A 21,314-nucleotide genomic window follows, 5' to 3' on the forward strand; every position below is an offset into this window, starting at 1 on the left:
ATGTTTGGAAAAACGCAAAGTTTAAACGTGCTCAGTTCCATGTCAACTGAGCAATTGCATCCAACTACGAAGACTGTGTGATATAGCGGAAAGCTCCGGAACAAGCAAATAGACGGACATTTTGTTAAGACTGTTTTGTCAATTATTGTTTCAGAGGTCAAGACTGAACTGTCCAACTACGAAGACTGTGTGAATCTATGAAAAAAATACACAAACGTGCTCAGTTCCATGTCAACTGAGCAATTGCATCCAACTACGAAGACTGTGTGATATAGCGGAAAGCTCCGGAACAAGCAAATAGATGGACGTTTTGTTAAGACTGTTTTGTCAATTATTGTTTCAGAGGTCAAGACTGAACTGTCCAGCTGAAGGGTTATGGCTCACCTTTTAGTCTGTGAGAAGAGCTCTAACTGCATGGTCACAGCTGAATATCAGAATGCACTGTTTTTCAGGCCTCGTTGGCGCAGTAGGCAGCGCGTCAGTCTCATAATCTGAAGGTCGTGAGTTCAAGCCTCACACGGGGCAGGTGTTTTAAAACCAAATGACAACACAGTGGGCAGGATAATAGTGCCGCCATATTGGTAAAAGGTATCTCGTCAATCTATGAAAAAAAAATACACCTGATGCAGACAACTGTGATTCTTACAAAAGCAGCACTTCTCTTGTGAAGCTGTATCACATTACAGGTTGAGCATCTGTGATTGCCACAGAGCTGTGCTCAGTCCACCATCAGTCCCATTTACCGTTGTTTCTTTAACGCTATCCAACATAAATCTCGGACACCATACTTTACACCCATGCACACATATGTTCACACACTGACAAAACAGACTACCACATACACTGTATTATTATTTCTTTGTTATAGTTATGTTCTTAGTTTGTGTTTGCCTCAACCTTGGCTCCCACTCTTTTGACATTGCCTCAGTATTGGGTCAGGACATAAAAGTATCTAAAGTTAATTGTAGCCTTTATGTGAGCATTTGCTGTGCAGATACATTGTTGTTATTGAGCAGCGCATCAGTCACGACCTTCAGTCACCACCAGCGTGACCGTGAACTGTAAACTCTTAAGCTAACAGGGAAGAGAAATTTCAAAATGTTTGGAAAACGCAAAGTTTAAACGTGCTCAGTTCCATGTCAACTGAGCAATTGCATCCAACTACGAAGACTGTGTGATATAGCGGAAAGCTCCGGAACAAGCAAATAGACGGACATTTTGTTAAGACTGTTTTGTCAATTATTGTTTCAGAGGTCAAGACTGAACTGTCCAACTACGAAGACTGTGTGAATCTATGAAAAAAAATACACAAACGTGCTCAGTTCCATGTCAACTGAGCAATTGCATCCAACTACGAAGACTGTGTGATATAGCGATATGCAAAGAAGTCCCGCATCGCTCTGACTCAGCTTAGATGTTCTTACGCTGTTCACAGTCCCATTTACCGTTGTTTCTTTAACACTATCCAACATAAATCTCGGACACCATACTTTACACACCCATGCACACATATGTTCACACACTGACAAAACAGACTACCACATACACTGTATTATTATTTCTTTGTTATAGTTATGTTCTTAGTCTTGTGTTTGCCTCAACCTTGGCTCCCACTCTTTTGACATTGCCTCAGTATTGGGTCAGGACATAAAAGTATCTAAAGTTAATTGTAGCCTTTATGTGAGCATTTGCTGTGCAGATACATTGTTGTTATTGAGCAGCGCATCAGTCACGACCTTCAGTCACCACCAGCGTGACCGTGAACTGTAAACTCTTAAGCTAACAGGGAAGAGAAATTTCAAAATGTTTGGAAAAACGCAAAGTTTAAACGTGCTCAGTTCCATGTCAACTGAGCAATTGCATCCAACTACGAAGACTGTGTGATATAGCGGAAAGCTCCGGAACAAGCAAATAGACGGACATTTTGTTAAGACTGTTTTGTCAATTATTGTTTCAGAGGTCAAGACTGAACTGTCCAACTATGAAGACTGTGTGAATCTATGAAAAAAATACACAAACGTGCTCAGTTCCATGTCAACTGAGCAATTGCATCCAACTACGAAGACTGTGTGATATAGCGGAAAGCTCCGGAACAAGCAAATAGATGGACGTTTTGTTAAGACTGTTTTGTCAATTATTGTTTCAGAGGTCAAGACTGAACTGTCCAGCTGAAGGGTTATCGCTCACCTTTTAGTCTGTGAGAAGAGCTCTAACTGCATGGTCACAGCTGAATATCAGAATGCACTGTTTTTCAGGCCTCGTTGGCGCAGTAGGCAGCGCGTCAGTCTCATAATCTGAAGGTCGTGAGTTCAAGCCTCACACGGGGCTTCTTACAAAAGCAGCACCTCTTGTGAAGCTGTATCACATTACAGGTTGAGCATCTGTGATTGCCACAGAGCTGTGCTCAGTCCACCATCAGTCCCATTTACCGTTGTTTCTTTAACGCTATCCAACATAAATCTCGGACACCATACTTTACACACCCATGCACACATATGTTCACACACTGACAAAACAGACTACCACATACACTGTATTATTATTTCTTTGTTATAGTTATGTTCTTAGTCTTGTGTTTGCCTCAACCTTGGCTCCCACTCTTTTGACATTGCCTCAGTATTGGGTCAGGACATAAAAGTATCTAAAGTTAATTGTAGCCTTTATGTGAGCATTTGCTGTGCAGATACATTGTTGTTATTGAGCAGCGCATCAGTCACGACCTTCAGTCACCACCAGCGTGACCGTGAACTGTAAACTCTTAAGCTAACAGGGAAGAGAAATTTCAAAATGTTTGGAAAAACGCAAAGTTTAAACGTGCTCAGTTCCATGTCAACTGAGCAATTGCATCCAACTACGAAGACTGTGTGATATAGCGGAAAGCTCCGGAACAAGCAAATAGACGGACATTTTGTTAAGACTGTTTTGTCAATTATTGTTTCAGAGGTCAAGACTGAACTGTCCAACTACGAAGACTGTGTGAATCTATGAAAAAAAATACACAAACGTGCTCAGTTCCATGTCAACTGAGCAATTGCATCCAACTACGAAGACTGTGTGATATAGCGATATGCAAAGAAGTCCCGCATCGCTCTGACTCAGCTTAGATGTTCTTACGCTGTTCACAGTCCCATTTACCGTTGTTTCTTTAACACTATCCAACATAAATCTCGGACACCATACTTTACACACCCATGCACACATATGTTCACACACTGACAAAACAGACTACCACATACACTGTATTATTATTTCTTTGTTATAGTTATGTTCTTAGTCTTGTGTTTGCCTCAACCTTGGCTCCCACTCTTTTGACATTGCCTCAGTATTGGGTCAGGACATAAAAGTATCTAAAGTTAATTGTAGCCTTTATGTGAGCATTTGCTGTGCAGATACATTGTTGTTATTGAGCAGCGCATCAGTCACGACCTTCAGTCACCACCAGCGTGACCGTGAACTGTAAACTCTTAAGCTAACAGGGAAGAGAATTTCAAAATGTTTGGAAAAACGCAAAGTTTAAACGTGCTCAGTTCCATGTCAACTGAGCAATTGCATCCAACTACGAAGACTGTGTGATATAGCGGAAAGCTCCGGAACAAGCAAATAGACGGACATTTTGTTAAGACTGTTTTGTCAATTATTGTTTCAGAGGTCAAGACTGAACTGTCCAACTATGAAGACTGTGTGAATCTATGAAAAAAATACACAAACGTGCTCAGTTCCATGTCAACTGAGCAATTGCATCCAACTACGAAGACTGTGTGATATAGCGGAAAGCTCCGGAACAAGCAAATAGATGGACGTTTTGTTAAGACTGTTTTGTCAATTATTGTTTCAGAGGTCAAGACTGAACTGTCCAGCTGAAGGGTTATGGCTCACCTTTTAGTCTGTGAGAAGAGCTCTAACTGCATGGTCACAGCTGAATATCAGAATGCACTGTTTTTCAGGCCTCGTTGGCGCAGTAGGCAGCGCGTCAGTCTCATAATCTGAAGGTCGTGAGTTCAAGCCTCACACGGGGCAGGTGTTTTAAAACCAAATGACAACACAGTGGGCAGGATAAATAGTGCCGCCATATTGGTAAAAGGTATCTCGTCAATCTATGAAAAAAAAACACCTGATGCAGACAACTGTGATTCTTACAAAAGCAGCACTTCTCTTGTGAAGCTGTATCACATTACAGGTTGAGCATCTGTGATTGCCACAGAGCTGTGCTCAGTCCACCATCAGTCCCATTTACCGTTGTTTCTTTAACTATCCAACATAAATCTCGGACACCATACTTTACACACCCATGCACACATATGTTCACACACTGACAAAACAGACTACCACATACACTGTATTATTATTTCTTTGTTATAGTTATGTTCTTAGTCTTGTGTTTGCCTCAACCTTGGCTCCCACTCTTTTGACATTGCCTCAGTATTGGGTCAGGACATAAAAGTATCTAAAGTTAATTGTAGCCTTTATGTGAGCATTTGCTGTGCAGATACATTGTTGTTATTGAGCAGCGCATCAGTCACGACCTTCAGTCACCACCAGCGTGACCGTGAACTGTAAACTCTTAAGCTAACAGGGAAGAGAAATTTCAAAATGTTTGGAAAAACGCAAAGTTTAAACGTGCTCAGTTCCATGTCAACTGAGCAATTGCATCCAACTACGAAGACTGTGTGATATAGCGGAAAGCTCCGGAACAAGCAAATAGACGGACATTTTGTTAAGACTGTTTTGTCAATTATTGTTTCAGAGGTCAAGACTGAACTGTCCAACTACGAAGACTGTGTGAATCTATGAAAAAAATACACAAACGTGCTCAGTTCCATGTCAACTGAGCAATTGCATCCAACTACGAAGACTGTGTGATATAGCGATATGCAAAGAAGTCCCGCATCGCTCTGACTCAGCTTAGATGTTCTTACGCTGTTCACAGTCCCATTTACCGTTGTTTCTTTAACACTATCCAACATAAATCTCGGACACCATACTTTACACACCATGCACACATATGTTCACACACTGACAAAACAGACTACCACATACACTGTATTATTATTTCTTTGTTATAGTTATGTTCTTAGTCTTGTGTTTGCCTCAACCTTGGCTCCCACTCTTTTGACATTGCCTCAGTATTGGGTCAGGACATAAAAGTATCTAAAGTTAATTGTAGCCTTTATGTGAGCATTTGCTGTGCAGATACATTGTTGTTATTGAGCAGCGCATCAGTCACGACCTTCAGTCACCACCAGCGTGACCGTGAACTGTAAACTCTTAAGCTAACAGGGAAGAGAAATTTCAAAATGTTTGGAAAAACGCAAAGTTTAAACGTGCTCAGTTCCATGTCAACTGAGCAATTGCATCCAACTACGAAGACTGTGTGATATAGCGGAAAGCTCCGGAACAAGCAAATAGACGGACATTTTGTTAAGACTGTTTTGTCAATTATTGTTTCAGAGGTCAAGACTGAACTGTCCAACTACGAAGACTGTGTGAATCTATGAAAAAAAATACACAAACGTGCTCAGTTCCATGTCAACTGAGCAATTGCATCCAACTACGAAGACTGTGTGATATAGCGATATGCAAAGAAGTCCCGCATCGCTCTGACTCAGCTTAGATGTTCTTACGCTGTTCACAGTCCCATTTACCGTTGTTTCTTTAACACTATCCAACATAAATCTCGGACACCATACTTTACACACCCATGCACACATATGTTCACACACTGACAAAACAGACTACCACATACACTGTATTATTATTTCTTTGTTATAGTTATGTTCTTAGTCTTGTGTTTGCCTCAACCTTGGCTCCCACTCTTTTGACATTGCCTCAGTATTGGGTCAGGACATAAAAGTATCTAAAGTTAATTGTAGCCTTTATGTGAGCATTTGCTGTGCAGATACATTGTTGTTATTGAGCAGCGCATCAGTCACGACCTTCAGTCACCACCAGCGTGACCGTGAACTGTAAACTCTTAAGCTAACAGGGAAGAGAAATTTCAAAATGTTTGGAAAAACGCAAAGTTTAAACGTGCTCAGTTCCATGTCAACTGAGCAATTGCATCCAACTACGAAGACTGTGTGATATAGCGGAAAGCTCCGGAACAAGCAAATAGACGGACATTTTGTTAAGACTGTTTTGTCAATTATTGTTTCAGAGGTCAAGACTGAACTGTCCAACTATGAAGACTGTGTGAATCTATGAAAAAAATACACAAACGTGCTCAGTTCCATGTCAACTGAGCAATTGCATCCAACTACGAAGACTGTGTGATATAGCGGAAAGCTCCGGAACAAGCAAATAGATGGACGTTTTGTTAAGACTGTTTTGTCAATTATTGTTTCAGAGGTCAAGACTGAACTGTCCAGCTGAAGGGTTATGGCTCACCTTTTAGTCTGTGAGAAGAGCTCTAACTGCATGGTCACAGCTGAATATCAGAATGCACTGTTTTTCAGGCCTCGTTGGCGCAGTAGGCAGCGCGTCAGTCTCATAATCTGAAGGTCGTGAGTTCAAGCCTCACACGGGGCAGGTGTTTTAAAACCAAATGACAACACAGTGGGCAGGATAAATAGTGCCGCCATATTGGTAAAAGGTATCTCGTCAATCTATGAAAAAAAAACACCTGATGCAGACAACTGTGATTCTTACAAAAGCAGCACTTCTCTTGTGAAGCTGTATCACATTACAGGTTGAGCATCTGTGATTGCCACAGAGCTGTGCTCAGTCCACCATCAGTCCCATTTACCGTTGTTTCTTTAACACTATCCAACATAAATCTCGGACACCATACTTTACACACCCATGCACACATATGTTCACACACTGACAAAACAGACTACCACATACACTGTATTATTATTTCTTTGTTATAGTTATGTTCTTAGTCTTGTGTTTGCCTCAACCTTGGCTCCCACTCTTTTGACATTGCCTCAGTATTGGGTCAGGACATAAAAGTATCTAAAGTTAATTGTAGCCTTTATGTGAGCATTTGCTGTGCAGATACATTGTTGTTATTGAGCAGCGCATCAGTCACGACCTTCAGTCACCACCAGCGTGACCGTGAACTGTAAACTCTTAAGCTAACAGGGAAGAGAAATTTCAAAATGTTTGGAAAAACGCAAAGTTTAAACGTGCTCAGTTCCATGTCAACTGAGCAATTGCATCCAACTACGAAGACTGTGTGATATAGCGGAAAGCTCCGGAACAAGCAAATAGACGGACATTTTGTTAAGACTGTTTTGTCAATTATTGTTTCAGAGGTCAAGACTGAACTGTCCAACTACGAAGACTGTGTGAATCTATGAAAAAAAATACACAAACGTGCTCAGTTCCATGTCAACTGAGCAATTGCATCCAACTACGAAGACTGTGTGATATAGCGATATGCAAAGAAGTCCCGCATCGCTCTGACTCAGCTTAGATGTTCTTACGCTGTTCACAGTCCCATTTACCGTTGTTTCTTTAACACTATCCAACATAAATCTCGGACACCATACTTTACACACCCATGCACACATATGTTCACACACTGACAAAACAGACTACCACATACACTGTATTATTATTTCTTTGTTATAGTTATGTTCTTAGTCTTGTGTTTGCCTCAACCTTGGCTCCCACTCTTTTGACATTGCCTCAGTATTGGGTCAGGACATAAAAGTATCTAAAGTTAATTGTAGCCTTTATGTGAGCATTTGCTGTGCAGATACATTGTTGTTATTGAGCAGCGCATCAGTCACGACCTTCAGTCACCACCAGCGTGACCGTGAACTGTAAACTCTTAAGCTAACAGGGAAGAGAAATTTCAAAATGTTTGGAAAAACGCAAAGTTTAAACGTGCTCAGTTCCATGTCAACTGAGCAATTGCATCCAACTACGAAGACTGTGTGATATAGCGGAAAGCTCCGGAACAAGCAAATAGACGGACATTTTGTTAAGACTGTTTTGTCAATTATTGTTTCAGAGGTCAAGACTGAACTGTCCAACTACGAAGACTGTGTGAATCTATGAAAAAAAATACACAAACGTGCTCAGTTCCATGTCAACTGAGCAATTGCATCCAACTACGAAGACTGTGTGATATAGCGGAAAGCTCCGGAACAAGCAAATAGATGGACGTTTTGTTAAGACTGTTTTGTCAATTATTGTTTCAGAGGTCAAGACTGAACTGTCCAGCTGAAGGGTTATGGCTCACCTTTTAGTCTGTGAGAAGAGCTCTAACTGCATGGTCACAGCTGAATATCAGAATGCACTGTTTTTCAGGCCTCGTTGGCGCAGTAGGCAGCGCGTCAGTCTCATAATCTGAAGGTCGTGAGTTCAAGCCTCACACGGGGCAGGTGTTTTAAAACCAAATGACAACACAGTGGGCAGGATAAATAGTGCCGCCATATTGGTAAAAGGTATCTTGTCAATCTATGAAAAAAAAACACCTGATGCAGACAACTGTGATTCTTACAAAAGCAGCACTTCTCTTGTGAAGCTGTATCACATTACAGGTTGAGCATCTGTGATTGCCACAGAGCTGTGCTCAGTCCACCATCAGTCCCATTTACCGTTGTTTCTTTAACACTATCCAACATAAATCTCGGACACCATACTTTACACACCCATGCACACATATGTTCACACACTGACAAAACAGACTACCACATACACTGTATTATTATTTCTTTGTTATAGTTATGTTCTTAGTCTTGTGTTTGCCTCAACCTTGGCTCCCACTCTTTTGACATTGCCTCAGTATTGGGTCAGGACATAAAAGTATCTAAAGTTAATTGTAGCCTTTATGTGAGCATTTGCTGTGCAGATACATTGTTGTTATTGAGCAGCGCATCAGTCACGACCTTCAGTCACCACCAGCGTGACCGTGAACTGTAAACTCTTAAGCTAACAGGGAAGAGAAATTTCAAAATGTTTGGAAAAACGCAAAGTTTAAACGTGCTCAGTTCCATGTCAACTGAGCAATTGCATCCAACTACGAAGACTGTGTGATATAGCGGAAAGCTCCGGAACAAGCAAATAGACGGACATTTTGTTAAGACTGTTTTGTCAATTATTGTTTCAGAGGTCAAGACTGAACTGTCCAACTACGAAGACTGTGTGAATCTATGAAAAAAAATACACAAACGTGCTCAGTTCCATGTCAACTGAGCAATTGCATCCAACTACGAAGACTGTGTGATATAGCGGAAAGCTCCGGAACAAGCAAATAGATGGACGTTTTGTTAAGACTGTTTTGTCAATTATTGTTTCAGAGGTCAAGACTGAACTGTCCAGCTGAAGGGTTATGGCTCACCTTTTAGTCTGTGAGAAGAGCTCTAACTGCATGGTCACAGCTGAATATCAGAATGCACTGTTTTTCAGGCCTCGTTGGCGCAGTAGGCAGCGCGTCAGTCTCATAATCTGAAGGTCGTGAGTTCAAGCCTCACACGGGGCAGGTGTTTTAAAACCAAATGACAACACAGTGGGCAGGATAAATAGTGCCGCCATATTGGTAAAAGGTATCTCGTCAATCTATGAAAAAAAAATACACCTGATGCAGACAACTGTGATTCTTACAAAAGCAGCACTTCTCTTGTGAAGCTGTATCACATTACAGGTTGAGCATCTGTGATTGCCACAGAGCTGTGCTCAGTCCACCATCAGTCCCATTTACCGTTGTTTCTTTAACACTATCCAACATAAATCTCGGACACCATACTTTACACACCCATGCACACATATGTTCACACACTGACAAAACAGACTACCACATACACTGTATTATTATTTCTTTGTTATAGTTATGTTCTTAGTCTTGTGTTTGCCTCAACCTTGGCTCCCACTCTTTTGACATTGCCTCAGTATTGGGTCAGGACATAAAAGTATCTAAAGTTAATTGTAGCCTTTATGTGAGCATTTGCTGTGCAGATACATTGTTGTTATTGAGCAGCGCATCAGTCACGACCTTCAGTCACCACCAGCGTGACGGTGAACTGTAAACTCTTAAGCTAACAGGGAAGAGAAATTTCAAAATGTTTGGAAAAACGCAAAGTTTAAACGTGCTCAGTTCCATGTCAACTGAGCAATTGCATCCAACTACGAAGACTGTGTGATATAGCGGAAAGCTCCGGAACAAGCAAATAGACGGACATTTTGTTAAGACTGTTTTGTCAATTATTGTTTCAGAGGTCAAGACTGAACTGTCCAACTACGAAGACTGTGTGAATCTATGAAAAAAAATACACAAACGTGCTCAGTTCCATGTCAACTGAGCAATTGCATCCAACTACGAAGACTGTGTGATATAGCGATATGCAAAGAAGTCCCGCATCGCTCTGACTCAGCTTAGATGTTCTTACGCTGTTCACAGTCCCATTTACCGTTGTTTCTTTAACACTATCCAACATAAATCTCGGACACCATACTTTACACACCCATGCACACATATGTTCACACACTGACAAAACAGACTACCACATACACTGTATTATTATTTCTTTGTTATAGTTATGTTCTTAGTCTTGTGTTTGCCTCAACCTTGGCTCCCACTCTTTTGACATTGCCTCAGTATTGGGTCAGGACATAAAAGTATCTAAAGTTAATTGTAGCCTTTATGTGAGCATTTGCTGTGCAGATACATTGTTGTTATTGAGCAGCGCATCAGTCACGACCTTCAGTCACCACCAGCGTGACCGTGAACTGTAAACTCTTAAGCTAACAGGGAAGAGAAATTTCAAAATGTTTGGAAAAACGCAAAGTTTAAACGTGCTCAGTTCCATGTCAACTGAGCAATTGCATCCAACTACGAAGACTGTGTGATATAGCGGAAAGCTCCGGAACAAGCAAATAGACGGACATTTTGTTAAGACTGTTTTGTCAATTATTGTTTCAGAGGTCAAGACTGAACTGTCCAACTACGAAGACTGTGTGAATCTATGAAAAAAAATACACAAACGTGCTCAGTTCCATGTCAACTGAGCAATTGCATCCAACTACGAAGACTGTGTGATATAGCGGAAAGCTCCGGAACAAGCAAATAGATGGACGTTTTGTTAAGACTGTTTTGTCAATTATTGTTTCAGAGGTCAAGACTGAACTGTCCAGCTGAAGGGTTATGGCTCACCTTTTAGTCTGTGAGAAGAGCTCTAACTGCATGGTCACAGCTGAATATCAGAATGCACTGTTTTTCAGGCCTCGTTGGCGCAGTAGGCAGCGCGTCAGTCTCATAATCTGAAGGTCGTGAGTTCAAGCCTCACACGGGGCAGGTGTTTTAAAACCAAATGACAACACAGTGGGCAGGATAAATAGTGCCGCCATATTGGTAAAAGGTATCTCGTCAATCTATAAAAAAAATACACCTGATGCAGACAACTGTGATTCTTACAAAAGCAGCACTTCTCTTGTGAAGCTGTATCACATTACAGGTTGAGCATCTGTGATTGCCACAGAGCTGTGCTCAGTCCACCATCAGTCCCATTTACCGTTGTTTCTTTAACGCTATCCAACATAAATCTCGGACACCATACTTTACACACCCATGCACACATATGTTCACACACTGACAAAACAGACTACCACATACACTGTATTATTATTTCTTTGTTATAGTTATGTTCTTAGTCTTGTGTTTGCTCAACCTTGGCTCCCACTCTTTTGACATTGCCTCAGTATTGGGTCAGGACATAAAAGTATCTAAAGTTAATTGTAGCCTTTATGTGAGCATTTGCTGTGCAGATACATTGTTGTTATTGAGCAGCGCATCAGTCACGACCTTCAGTCACCACCAGCGTGACCGTGAACTGTAAACTCTTAAGCTAACAGGGAAGAGAAATTTCAAAATGTTTGGAAAAACGCAAAGTTTAAACGTGCTCAGTTCCATGTCAACTGAGCAATTGCATCCAACTACGAAGACTGTGTGATATAGCGGAAAGCTCCGGAACAAGCAAATAGACGGACATTTTGTTAAGACTGTTTTGTCAATTATTGTTTCAGAGGTCAAGACTGAACTGTCCAACTACGAAGACTGTGTGAATCTATGAAAAAAAATACACAAACGTGCTCAGTTCCATGTCAACTGAGCAATTGCATCCAACTACGAAGACTGTGTGATATAGCGGAAAGCTCCGGAACAAGCAAATAGATGGACGTTTTGTTAAGACTGTTTTGTCAATTATTGTTTCAGAGGTCAAGACTGAACTGTCCAGCTGAAGGGTTATGGCTCACCTTTTAGTCTGTGAGAAGAGCTCTAACTGCATGGTCACAGCTGAATATCAGAATGCACTGTTTTTCAGGCCTCGTTGGCGCAGTAGGCAGCGCGTCAGTCTCATAATCTGAAGGTCGTGAGTTCAAGCCTCACACGGGGCAGGTGTTTTAAAACCAAATGACAACACAGTGGGCAGGATAAATAGTGCCGCCATATTGGTAAAAGGTATCTGTCAATCTATGAAAAAAAAATACACCTGATGCAGACAACTGTGATTCTTACAAAAGCAGCACTTCTCTTGTGAAGCTGTATCACATTACAGGTTGAGCATCTGTGATTGCCACAGAGCTGTGCTCAGTCCACCATCAGTCCCATTTACCGTTGTTTCTTTAACACTATCCAACATAAATCTCGGACACCATACTTTACACACCCATGCACACATATGTTCACACACTGACAAAACAGACTACCACATACACTGTATTATTATTTCTTTGTTATAGTTATGTTCTTAGTCTTGTGTTTGCCTCAACCTTGGCTCCCACTCTTTTGACATTGCCTCAGTATTGGGTCAGGACATAAAAGTATCTAAAGTTAATTGTAGCCTTTATGTGAGCATTTGCTGTGCAGATACATTGTTGTTATTGAGCAGCGCATCAGTCACGACCTTCAGTCACCACCAGCGTGACGGTGAACTGTAAACTCTTAAGCTAACAGGGAAGAGAAATTTCAAAATGTTTGGAAAAACGCAAAGTTTAAACGTGCTCAGTTCCATGTCAACTGAGCAATTGCATCCAACTACGAAGACTGTGTGATATAGCGGAAAGCTCCGGAACAAGCAAATAGACGGACATTTTGTTAAGACTGTTTTGTCAATTATTGTTTCAGAGGTCAAGACTGAACTGTCCAACTACGAAGACTGTGTGAATCTATGAAAAAAAATACACAAACGTGCTCAGTTCCATGTCAACTGAGCAATTGCATCCAACTACGAAGACTGTGTGATATAGCGATATGCAAAGAAGTCCCGCATCGCTCTGACTCAGCTTAGATGTTCTTACGCTGTTCACAGTCCCATTTACCGTTGTTTCTTTAACACTATCCAACATAAATCTCGGACACCATACTTTACACACCCATGCACACATATGTTCACACACTGACAAAACAGACTACCACATACACTGTATTATTATTTCTTTGTTATAGTTATGTTCTTAGTCTTGTGTTTGCCTCAACCTTGGCTCCCACTCTTTTGACATTGCCTCAGTATTGGGTCAGGACATAAAAGTATCTAAAGTTAATTGTAGCCTTTATGTGAGCATTTGCTGTGCAGATACATTGTTGTTATTGAGCAGCGCATCAGTCACGACCTTCAGTCACCACCAGCGTGACCGTGAACTGTAAACTCTTAAGCTAACAGGGAAGAGAAATTTCAAAATGTTTGGAAAAACGCAAAGTTTAAACGTGCTCAGTTCCATGTCAACTGAGCAATTGCATCCAACTACGAAGACTGTGTGATATAGCGGAAAGCTCCGGAACAAGCAAATAGACGGACATTTTGTTAAGACTGTTTTGTCAATTATTGTTTCAGAGGTCAAGACTGAACTGTCCAACTACGAAGACTGTGTGAATCTATGAAAAAAAATACACAAACGTGCTCAGTTCCATGTCAACTGAGCAATTGCATCCAACTACGAAGACTGTGTGATATAGCGGAAAGCTCCGGAACAAGCAAATAGATGGACGTTTTGTTAAGACTGTTTTGTCAATTATTGTTTCAGAGGTCAAGACTGAACTGTCCAGCTGAAGGGTTATGGCTCACCTTTTAGTCTGTGAGAAGAGCTCTAACTGCATGGTCACAGCTGAATATCAGAATGCACTGTTTTTCAGGCCTCGTTGGCGCAGTAGGCAGCGCGTCAGTCTCATAATCTGAAGGTCGTGAGTTCAAGCCTCACACGGGGCAGGTGTTTTAAAACCAAATGACAACACAGTGGGCAGGATAAATAGTGCCGCCATATTGGTAAAAGGTATCTCGTCAATCTATAAAACAAAATACACCTGATGCAGACAACTGTGATTCTTACAAAAGCAGCACTTCTCTTGTGAAGCTGTATCACATTACAGGTTGAGCATCTGTGATTGCCACAGAGCTGTGCTCAGTCCAGCATCAGTCCCATTTACCGTTGTTTCTTTAACGCTATCCAACATAAATCTCGGACACCATACTTTACACACCCATGCACACATATGTTCACACACTGACAAAACAGACTACCACATACACTGTATTATTATTTCTTTGTTATAGTTATGTTCTTAGTCTTGTGTTTGCCTCAACCTTGGCTCCCACTCTTTTGACATTGCCTCAGTATTGGGTCAGGACATAAAAGTATCTAAAGTTAATTGTAGCCTTTATGTGAGCATTTGCTGTGCAGATACATTGTTGTTATTGAGCAGCGCATCAGTCACGACCTTCAGTCACCACCAGCGTGACCGTGAACTGTAAACTCTTAAGCTAACAGGGAAGAGAAATTTCAAAATGTTTGGAAAAACGCAAAGTTTAAACGTGCTCAGTTCCATGTCAACTGAGCAATTGCATCCAACTACGAAGACTGTGTGATATAGCGGAAAGCTCCGGAACAAGCAAATAGACGGACATTTTGTTAAGACTGTTTTGTCAATTATTGTTTCAGAGGTCAAGACTGAACTGTCCAACTACGAAGACTGTGTGAATCTATGAAAAAAAATACACAAACGTGCTCAGTTCCATGTCAACTGAGCAATTGCATCCAACTACGAAGACTGTGTGATATAGCGGAAAGCTCCGGAACAAGCAAATAGATGGACGTTTTGTTAAGACTGTTTTGTCAATTATTGTTTCAGAGGTCAAGACTGAACTGTCCAGCTGAAGGGTTATGGCTCACCTTTTAGTCTGTGAGAAGAGCTCTAACTGCATGGTCACAGCTGAATATCAGAATGCACTGTTTTTCAGGCCTCGTTGGCGCAGTAGGCAGCGCGTCAGTCTCATAATCTGAAGGTCGTGAGTTCAAGCCTCACACGGGGCAGGTGTTTTAAAACCAAATGACAACACAGTGGGCAGGATAAATAGTGCCGCCATATTGGTAAAAGGTATCTCGTCAATCTATGAAACAAAATACACCTGATGCAGACAACTGTGATTCTTACAAAAGCAGCACTTCTCTTGTGAAGCTGTATCACATTACAGGATGAGCATCTGTGATTGCCACAGAGCTGTGCTCAGTCCAGCATCAGTCCCATTTACCGTTGTTTCTTTAACGCTATCCAACATAAATCTCGGACACCATACTTTACACACCCATGCACACATATGTTCACACACTGACAAAACAGACTACCACATACACTGTATTATTATTTCTTTGTTATAGTTATGTTCTTAGTCTTGTGTTTGCCTCAACCTTGGCTCCCACTCTTTTGACATTGCCTCAGTATTGGGTCAGGACATAAAAGTATCTAAAGTTAATTGTAGCCTTTATGTGAGCATTTGCTGTGCAGATACATTGTTGTTATTGAGCAGCGCATCAGTCACGACCTTCAGTCACCACCAGCGTGACCGTGAACTGTAAACTCTTAAGCTAACAGGGAAGAGAAATTTCAAAATGTTTGGAAAAACGCAAAGTTTAAACGTGCTCAGTTCCATGTCAACTGAGCAATTGCATCCAACTACGAAGACTGTGTGATATAGCGGAAAGCTCCGGAACAAGCAAATAGACGGACATTTTGTTAAGACTGTTTTGTCAATTATTGTTTCAGAGGTCAAGACTGAACTGTCCAACTACGAAGACTGTGTGAATCTATGAAAAAAAATACACAAACGTGCTCAGTTCCATGTCAACTGAGCAATTGCATCCAACTACGAAGACTGTGTGATATAGCGGAAAGCTCCGGAACAAGCAAATAGATGGACGTTTTGATTAGACTGTTTTGTCAATTATTGTTTCAGAGGTCAAGACTGAACTGTCCAGCTGAAGGGTTATGGCTCACCTTTTAGTCTGTGAGAAGAGCTCTAACTGCATGGTCACAGCTGAATATCAGAATGCACTGTTTTTCAGGCCTCGTTGGTGCAGTAGGCAGCGCGTCAGTCTCATAATCTGAAGGTCGTGAGTTCAAGCCTCACACGGGGCAGGTGTTTTAAAACCAAATGACAACACAGTGGGCAGGATAAATAGTGCCGCCATATTGGTAAAAGGTATCTCGTCAATCTATAAAACAAAATACACCTGATGCAGACAACTGTGATTCTTACAAAAGCAGCACTTCTCTTGTGAAGCTGTATCACATTACAGGTTGAGCATCTGTGATTGCCACAGAGCTGTGCTCAGTCCACCATCAGTCCCATTTACCGTTGTTTCTTTAACGCTATCCAACATAAATCTCGGACACCATACTTTACACACCCATGCACACATATGTTCACACACTGACAAAACAGACTACCACATACACTGTATTATTATTTCTTTGTTATAGTTATGTTCTTAGTCTTGTGTTTGCTTCAACCTTGGCTCCCACTCTTTTGACATTGCCTCAGTATTGGGTCAGGACATAAAAGTATCTAAAGTTAATTGTAGCCTTTATGTGAGCATTTGCTGTGCAGATACATTGTTGTTATTTAGCAGCGCATCAGTCACGACCTTCAGTCACCACCAGCGTGACCGTGAACTGTAAACTCTTAAGCTAACAGGGAAGAGAAATTTCAAAATGTTTGGAAAAACGCAAAGTTTAAACGTGCTCAGTTCCATGTCAACTGAGCAATTGCATCCAACTACGAAGACTGTGTGATATAGCGGAAAGCTCCGGAACAAGCAAATAGACGGACATTTTGTTAAGACTGTTTTGTCAATTATAGTTTCAGAGGTCAAGACTGAACTGTCCAACTATGAAGACTGTGTGAATCTATGAAAAAAAATACACAAACGTGCTCAGTTCCATGTCAACTGAGCAATTGCATCCAACTACGAAGACTGTGTGATATAGTGGAAAGCTCCGGAACAAGCAAATAGATGGACGTTTTGTTAAGACTGTTTTGTCAATTATTGTTTCAGAGGTCAAGACTGAACTGTCCAGCTGAAGGGTTATGGCTCACCTTTTAGTCTGTGAGAAGAGCTCTAACTGCATGGTCACAGCTGAATATCAGAATGCACTGTTTTTCAGGCCTCGTTGGCGCAGTAGGCAGCGCGTCAGTCTCATAATCTGAAGGTCGTGAGTTCAAGCCTCACACGGGGCAGGTGTTTTAAAACCAAATGACAACACAGTGGGCAGGATAAATAGTGCCGCCATATTGGTAAAAGGTATCTTGTCAATCTATGAAAAAAAAATACACCTGATGCAGACAACTGTGATTCTTACAAAAGCAGCACTTCTCTTGTGAAGCTGTATCACATTACAGGTTGAGCATCTGTGATTGCCACAGAGCTGTGCTCAGTCCACCATCAGTCCCATTTACCGTTGTTTCTTTAACACTATCCAACATAAATCTCGGACACCATACTTTACACACCCATGCACACATATGTTCACACACTGACAAAACAGACTACCACATACACTGTATTATTATTTCTTTGTTATAGTTATGTTCTTAGTCTTGTGTTTGCCTCAACCTTGGCTCCCACTCTTTTGACATTGCCTCAGTATTGGGTCAGGACATAAAAGTATCTAAAGTTAATTGTAGCCTTTATGTGAGCATTTGCTGTGCAGATACATTGTTGTTATTGAGCAGCGCATCAGTCACGACCTTCAGTCACCACCAGCGTGACGGTGAACTGTAAACTCTTAAGCTAACAGGGAAGAGAAATTTCAAAATGTTTGGAAAAACGCAAAGTTTAAACGTGCTCAGTTCCATGTCAACTGAGCAATTGCATCCAACTACGAAGACTGTGTGATATAGCGGAAAGCTCCGGAACAAGCAAATAGACGGACATTTTGTTAAGACTGTTTTGTCAATTATTGTTTCAGAGGTCAAGACTGAACTGTCCAACTACGAAGACTGTGTGAATCTATGAAAAAAAATACACAAACGTGCTCAGTTCCATGTCAACTGAGCAATTGCATCCAACTACGAAGACTGTGTGATATAGCGATATGCAAAGAAGTCCCGCATCGCTCTGACTCAGCTTAGATGTTCTTACGCTGTTCACAGTCCCATTTACCGTTGTTTCTTTAACACTATCCAACATAAATCTCGGACACCATACTTTACACACCCATGCACACATATGTTCACACACTGACAAAACAGACTACCACATACACTGTATTATTATTCTTTGTTATAGTTATGTTCTTAGTCTTGTGTTTGCCTCAACCTTGGCTCCCACTCTTTTGACATTGCCTCAGTATTGGGTCAGGACATAAAAGTATCTAAAGTTAATTGTAGCCTTTATGTGAGCATTTGCTGTGCAGATACATTGTTGTTATTGAGCAGCGCATCAGTCACGACCTTCAGTCACCACCAGCGTGACCGTGAACTGTAAACTCTTAAGCTAACAGGGAAGAGAAATTTCAAATTGTTTGGAAAAACGCTAAGTTTAAACGTGCTCAGTTCCATGTCAACTGAGCAATTGCATCCAACTACGAAGACTGTGTGATATAGCGGAAAGCTCCGGAACAAGCAAATAGACGGACATTTTGTTAAGACTGTTTTGTCAATTATTGTTTCAGAGGTCAAGACTGAACTGTCCAACTACGAAGACTGTGTGAATCTATGAAAAAAAATACACAAACGTGCTCAGTTCCATGTCAACTGAGCAATTGCATCCAACTACGAAGACTGTGTGATATAGCGGAAAGCTCCGGAACAAGCAAATAGATGGACGTTTTGTTAAGACTGTTTTGTCAATTATTGTTTCAGAGGTCAAGACTGAACTGTCCAGCTGAAGGGTTATGGCTCACCTTTTAGTCTGTGAGAAGAGCTCTAACTGCATGGTCACAGCTGAATATCAGAATGCACTGTTTTTCAGGCCTCGTTGGCGCAGTAGGCAGCGCGTCAGTCTCATAATCTGAAGGTCGTGAGTTCAAGCCTCACACGGGGCAGGTGTTTTAAAACCAAATGACAACACAGTGGGCAGATAATGACATGGAGTCGGCTAACACCAAAAAATAACCACCTCACAACAGAGACCCCAACACAAACTCCACGTAAGGATAAACAGCAAAAAAAATTATTAAGCCCATGAGGCCACTTTGTTTTGGATATAAAAATTTAACTAAATATAAAAACTAAACTTAATATAAAAATAAAGTTAGATTTCATTCAATTGGTACAATAAAGTGACATTACTGCAATTACTGTGATTTTTAGTTGGCTGAAGTTGGATAATGTTAGCTTGCTGGCTAATGCAGACCACTTGCTAAAGTTATCCGGTGCAAAATACTGTAATTGTAACGTTATGGCTTGCCACAATACTTCACCAGCTAACGTGATCCATATTACTATCCTGAGTACCAGTATTATGTCAAAGTGTTGGTTTTAGCCTGCAAGAAATTATGTAATGGTTTTTAGCTTTGCTGAAATAAACAATGGCAACTGTAATGACAAGGTAAACTGCAATATTGCATGGAATTAATACAGAAGACAGAAAAAAGCAGGTTATTTCATACGTTGTTTTCATTTTATGTGCTTTATCTCCTGTTCTGTATGTTTCTCATACTATCATATTGTTTATAATTCTGGTTAGATTAGGATTATCGTGTCTCAACAAAATTCCATATCCATTCAGTACAGTAACGTTAATTACTATGGTCTAACCAATGTGGCAACAATCTCATTTATAATATTCTGTCTACCTCACTAACCATTTTTGCTGCCATCCAGTAAATGTAGCTATGCTGACATTGCTGAGCCTCTCTGGTAAAAGATACAAAGATAGTTATTGAAAAGCCAGCAGGCAAGATAAACACATCACATTGGCTAAATGCAGTCAATGTAAATTTGTCATGCAAAGAGGATGGATTAGTTCAACATCAAGCTGACAAACACATTACTGTAACAGTTTACAGCATTTTGTATAAAACTGTCTCTTTCCTGGGTCATGAAATTAATAATATAAGGGTGACTGAAACCTTTATGTCAATCATTTGGTGTCACCATACGTTGCTTTTAAATCCCCACTTTACCGCTACCGATTTAGTAATTATGGCAATTAAAGGGGTGCACAAGACAGAGAATCTGTAGTATTTATTTTTAGCCACACTAGGGGCATTGCTCAATGGATGGCAACGTCAGTCTTTCGGTTGGTCAATCCACCACTTTGTTCTAGATTGAAATATCTGCCATGACATTTTGTACCGACATTCATGGTTTACAGACAATGTATTGTACTTTGGTATACCCTGACCTTCTCTCCAGCGCTACCATGAGGTACATGGTACAAGTACATTTGTATGTTTGAGTGAAATGTCTTAACAACTATTTGATAGATTGGCATGAAAAATGGTCTACATAATAATTCCCCTGTCAGGTTGAAATTTAAATAACTTGGGGATCCCGAACTTTCCATGTAGCATCATCATCAGGTATCATCAGACTTGTCGAAAACCCCTGGAACAGCACAATGTAAATTATGTTGTATGGTGGGAGAGGAATGTTTGGCCTTGAGTTATTGTTTATTCATTAATGAATGTGCATATGACAAAGATTCTGATGTCCAAAGCACATACAGTAGATTTCCCCAAGGTTAACACATCAAGTAAGGCTTTTTAAAATGCACGTGTGTATTTGATTTTAGCAGGTGCACGACCAGACACTAATGGAAATAGAGTGTATCCTTGTATTCAAAATGCACAACTGAACAGACTAAAAGTGAAACTTAAAGGTGGGGTGTGTATCTAATCCAATACACATCTTTTTGTCAAATTCTGTGAATATGTCCTCATGATCCGCATAATCTCTTTCCGTTCTGTGTGTGTACTTAAAAAAACCTCCGGTCTTTGTACACGGACATTCAGCTTACTTTCAAGTTTGCCAAGACATGCTGTTGTTGTGATGTTAGCTATAGTAGCAGGAGAGCAGTGAATGTCGCTGTCTGGAGCTAATGTGTTGTCTCTGGGACCGTCTCCTCCTGTCTGCATTTTAGCTTTGCAG

The 21,314-nt window shown here is 40.9% G+C and overlaps 13 non-coding genes across 13 annotated transcripts; all 13 read left to right on the plus strand.

Moving 5' to 3' along the window:
* Window positions 1-452: 452 nt before the first annotated feature.
* trnam-cau lies at window positions 453-525 on the plus strand. The gene has a single exon. It is a non-coding gene; the product is annotated as a tRNA-Met (tRNA).
* Window positions 526-2,255: 1,730 nt separating this feature from the next.
* trnam-cau lies at window positions 2,256-2,328 on the plus strand. The gene has a single exon. It is a non-coding gene; the product is annotated as a tRNA-Met (tRNA).
* Window positions 2,329-3,944: 1,616 nt separating this feature from the next.
* trnam-cau lies at window positions 3,945-4,017 on the plus strand. The gene has a single exon. It is a non-coding gene; the product is annotated as a tRNA-Met (tRNA).
* Window positions 4,018-6,452: 2,435 nt separating this feature from the next.
* Window positions 6,453-6,525, plus strand: trnam-cau. Its single transcript has one exon. It is a non-coding gene; the product is annotated as a tRNA-Met (tRNA).
* A 1,734-nt stretch (window positions 6,526-8,259) lies between these two features.
* On the plus strand, window positions 8,260-8,332 carry trnam-cau. Its single transcript has one exon. It is a non-coding gene; the product is annotated as a tRNA-Met (tRNA).
* A 1,028-nt stretch (window positions 8,333-9,360) lies between these two features.
* On the plus strand, window positions 9,361-9,433 carry trnam-cau. Its single transcript has one exon. It is a non-coding gene; the product is annotated as a tRNA-Met (tRNA).
* Window positions 9,434-11,169: 1,736 nt separating this feature from the next.
* trnam-cau lies at window positions 11,170-11,242 on the plus strand. The gene has a single exon. It is a non-coding gene; the product is annotated as a tRNA-Met (tRNA).
* Window positions 11,243-12,269: 1,027 nt separating this feature from the next.
* On the plus strand, window positions 12,270-12,342 carry trnam-cau. Its single transcript has one exon. It is a non-coding gene; the product is annotated as a tRNA-Met (tRNA).
* Window positions 12,343-14,077: 1,735 nt separating this feature from the next.
* Window positions 14,078-14,150, plus strand: trnam-cau. The gene has a single exon. It is a non-coding gene; the product is annotated as a tRNA-Met (tRNA).
* A 1,029-nt stretch (window positions 14,151-15,179) lies between these two features.
* trnam-cau lies at window positions 15,180-15,252 on the plus strand. Its single transcript has one exon. It is a non-coding gene; the product is annotated as a tRNA-Met (tRNA).
* Window positions 15,253-16,281: 1,029 nt separating this feature from the next.
* On the plus strand, window positions 16,282-16,354 carry trnam-cau. Its single transcript has one exon. It is a non-coding gene; the product is annotated as a tRNA-Met (tRNA).
* A 1,029-nt stretch (window positions 16,355-17,383) lies between these two features.
* On the plus strand, window positions 17,384-17,456 carry trnam-cau. The gene has a single exon. It is a non-coding gene; the product is annotated as a tRNA-Met (tRNA).
* A 1,735-nt stretch (window positions 17,457-19,191) lies between these two features.
* On the plus strand, window positions 19,192-19,264 carry trnam-cau. Its single transcript has one exon. It is a non-coding gene; the product is annotated as a tRNA-Met (tRNA).
* Window positions 19,265-21,314: the final 2,050 nt, after the last annotated feature.

This window comes from Micropterus salmoides, unplaced genomic scaffold (assembly GCF_014851395.1).
Source record: "Micropterus salmoides isolate LMB-PRFRI ecotype aquatic unplaced genomic scaffold, ASM1485139v1 Ms_hic_scaffold_1, whole genome shotgun sequence".
Lineage (NCBI taxonomy): Eukaryota > Metazoa > Chordata > Actinopteri > Centrarchiformes > Centrarchidae > Micropterus > Micropterus salmoides.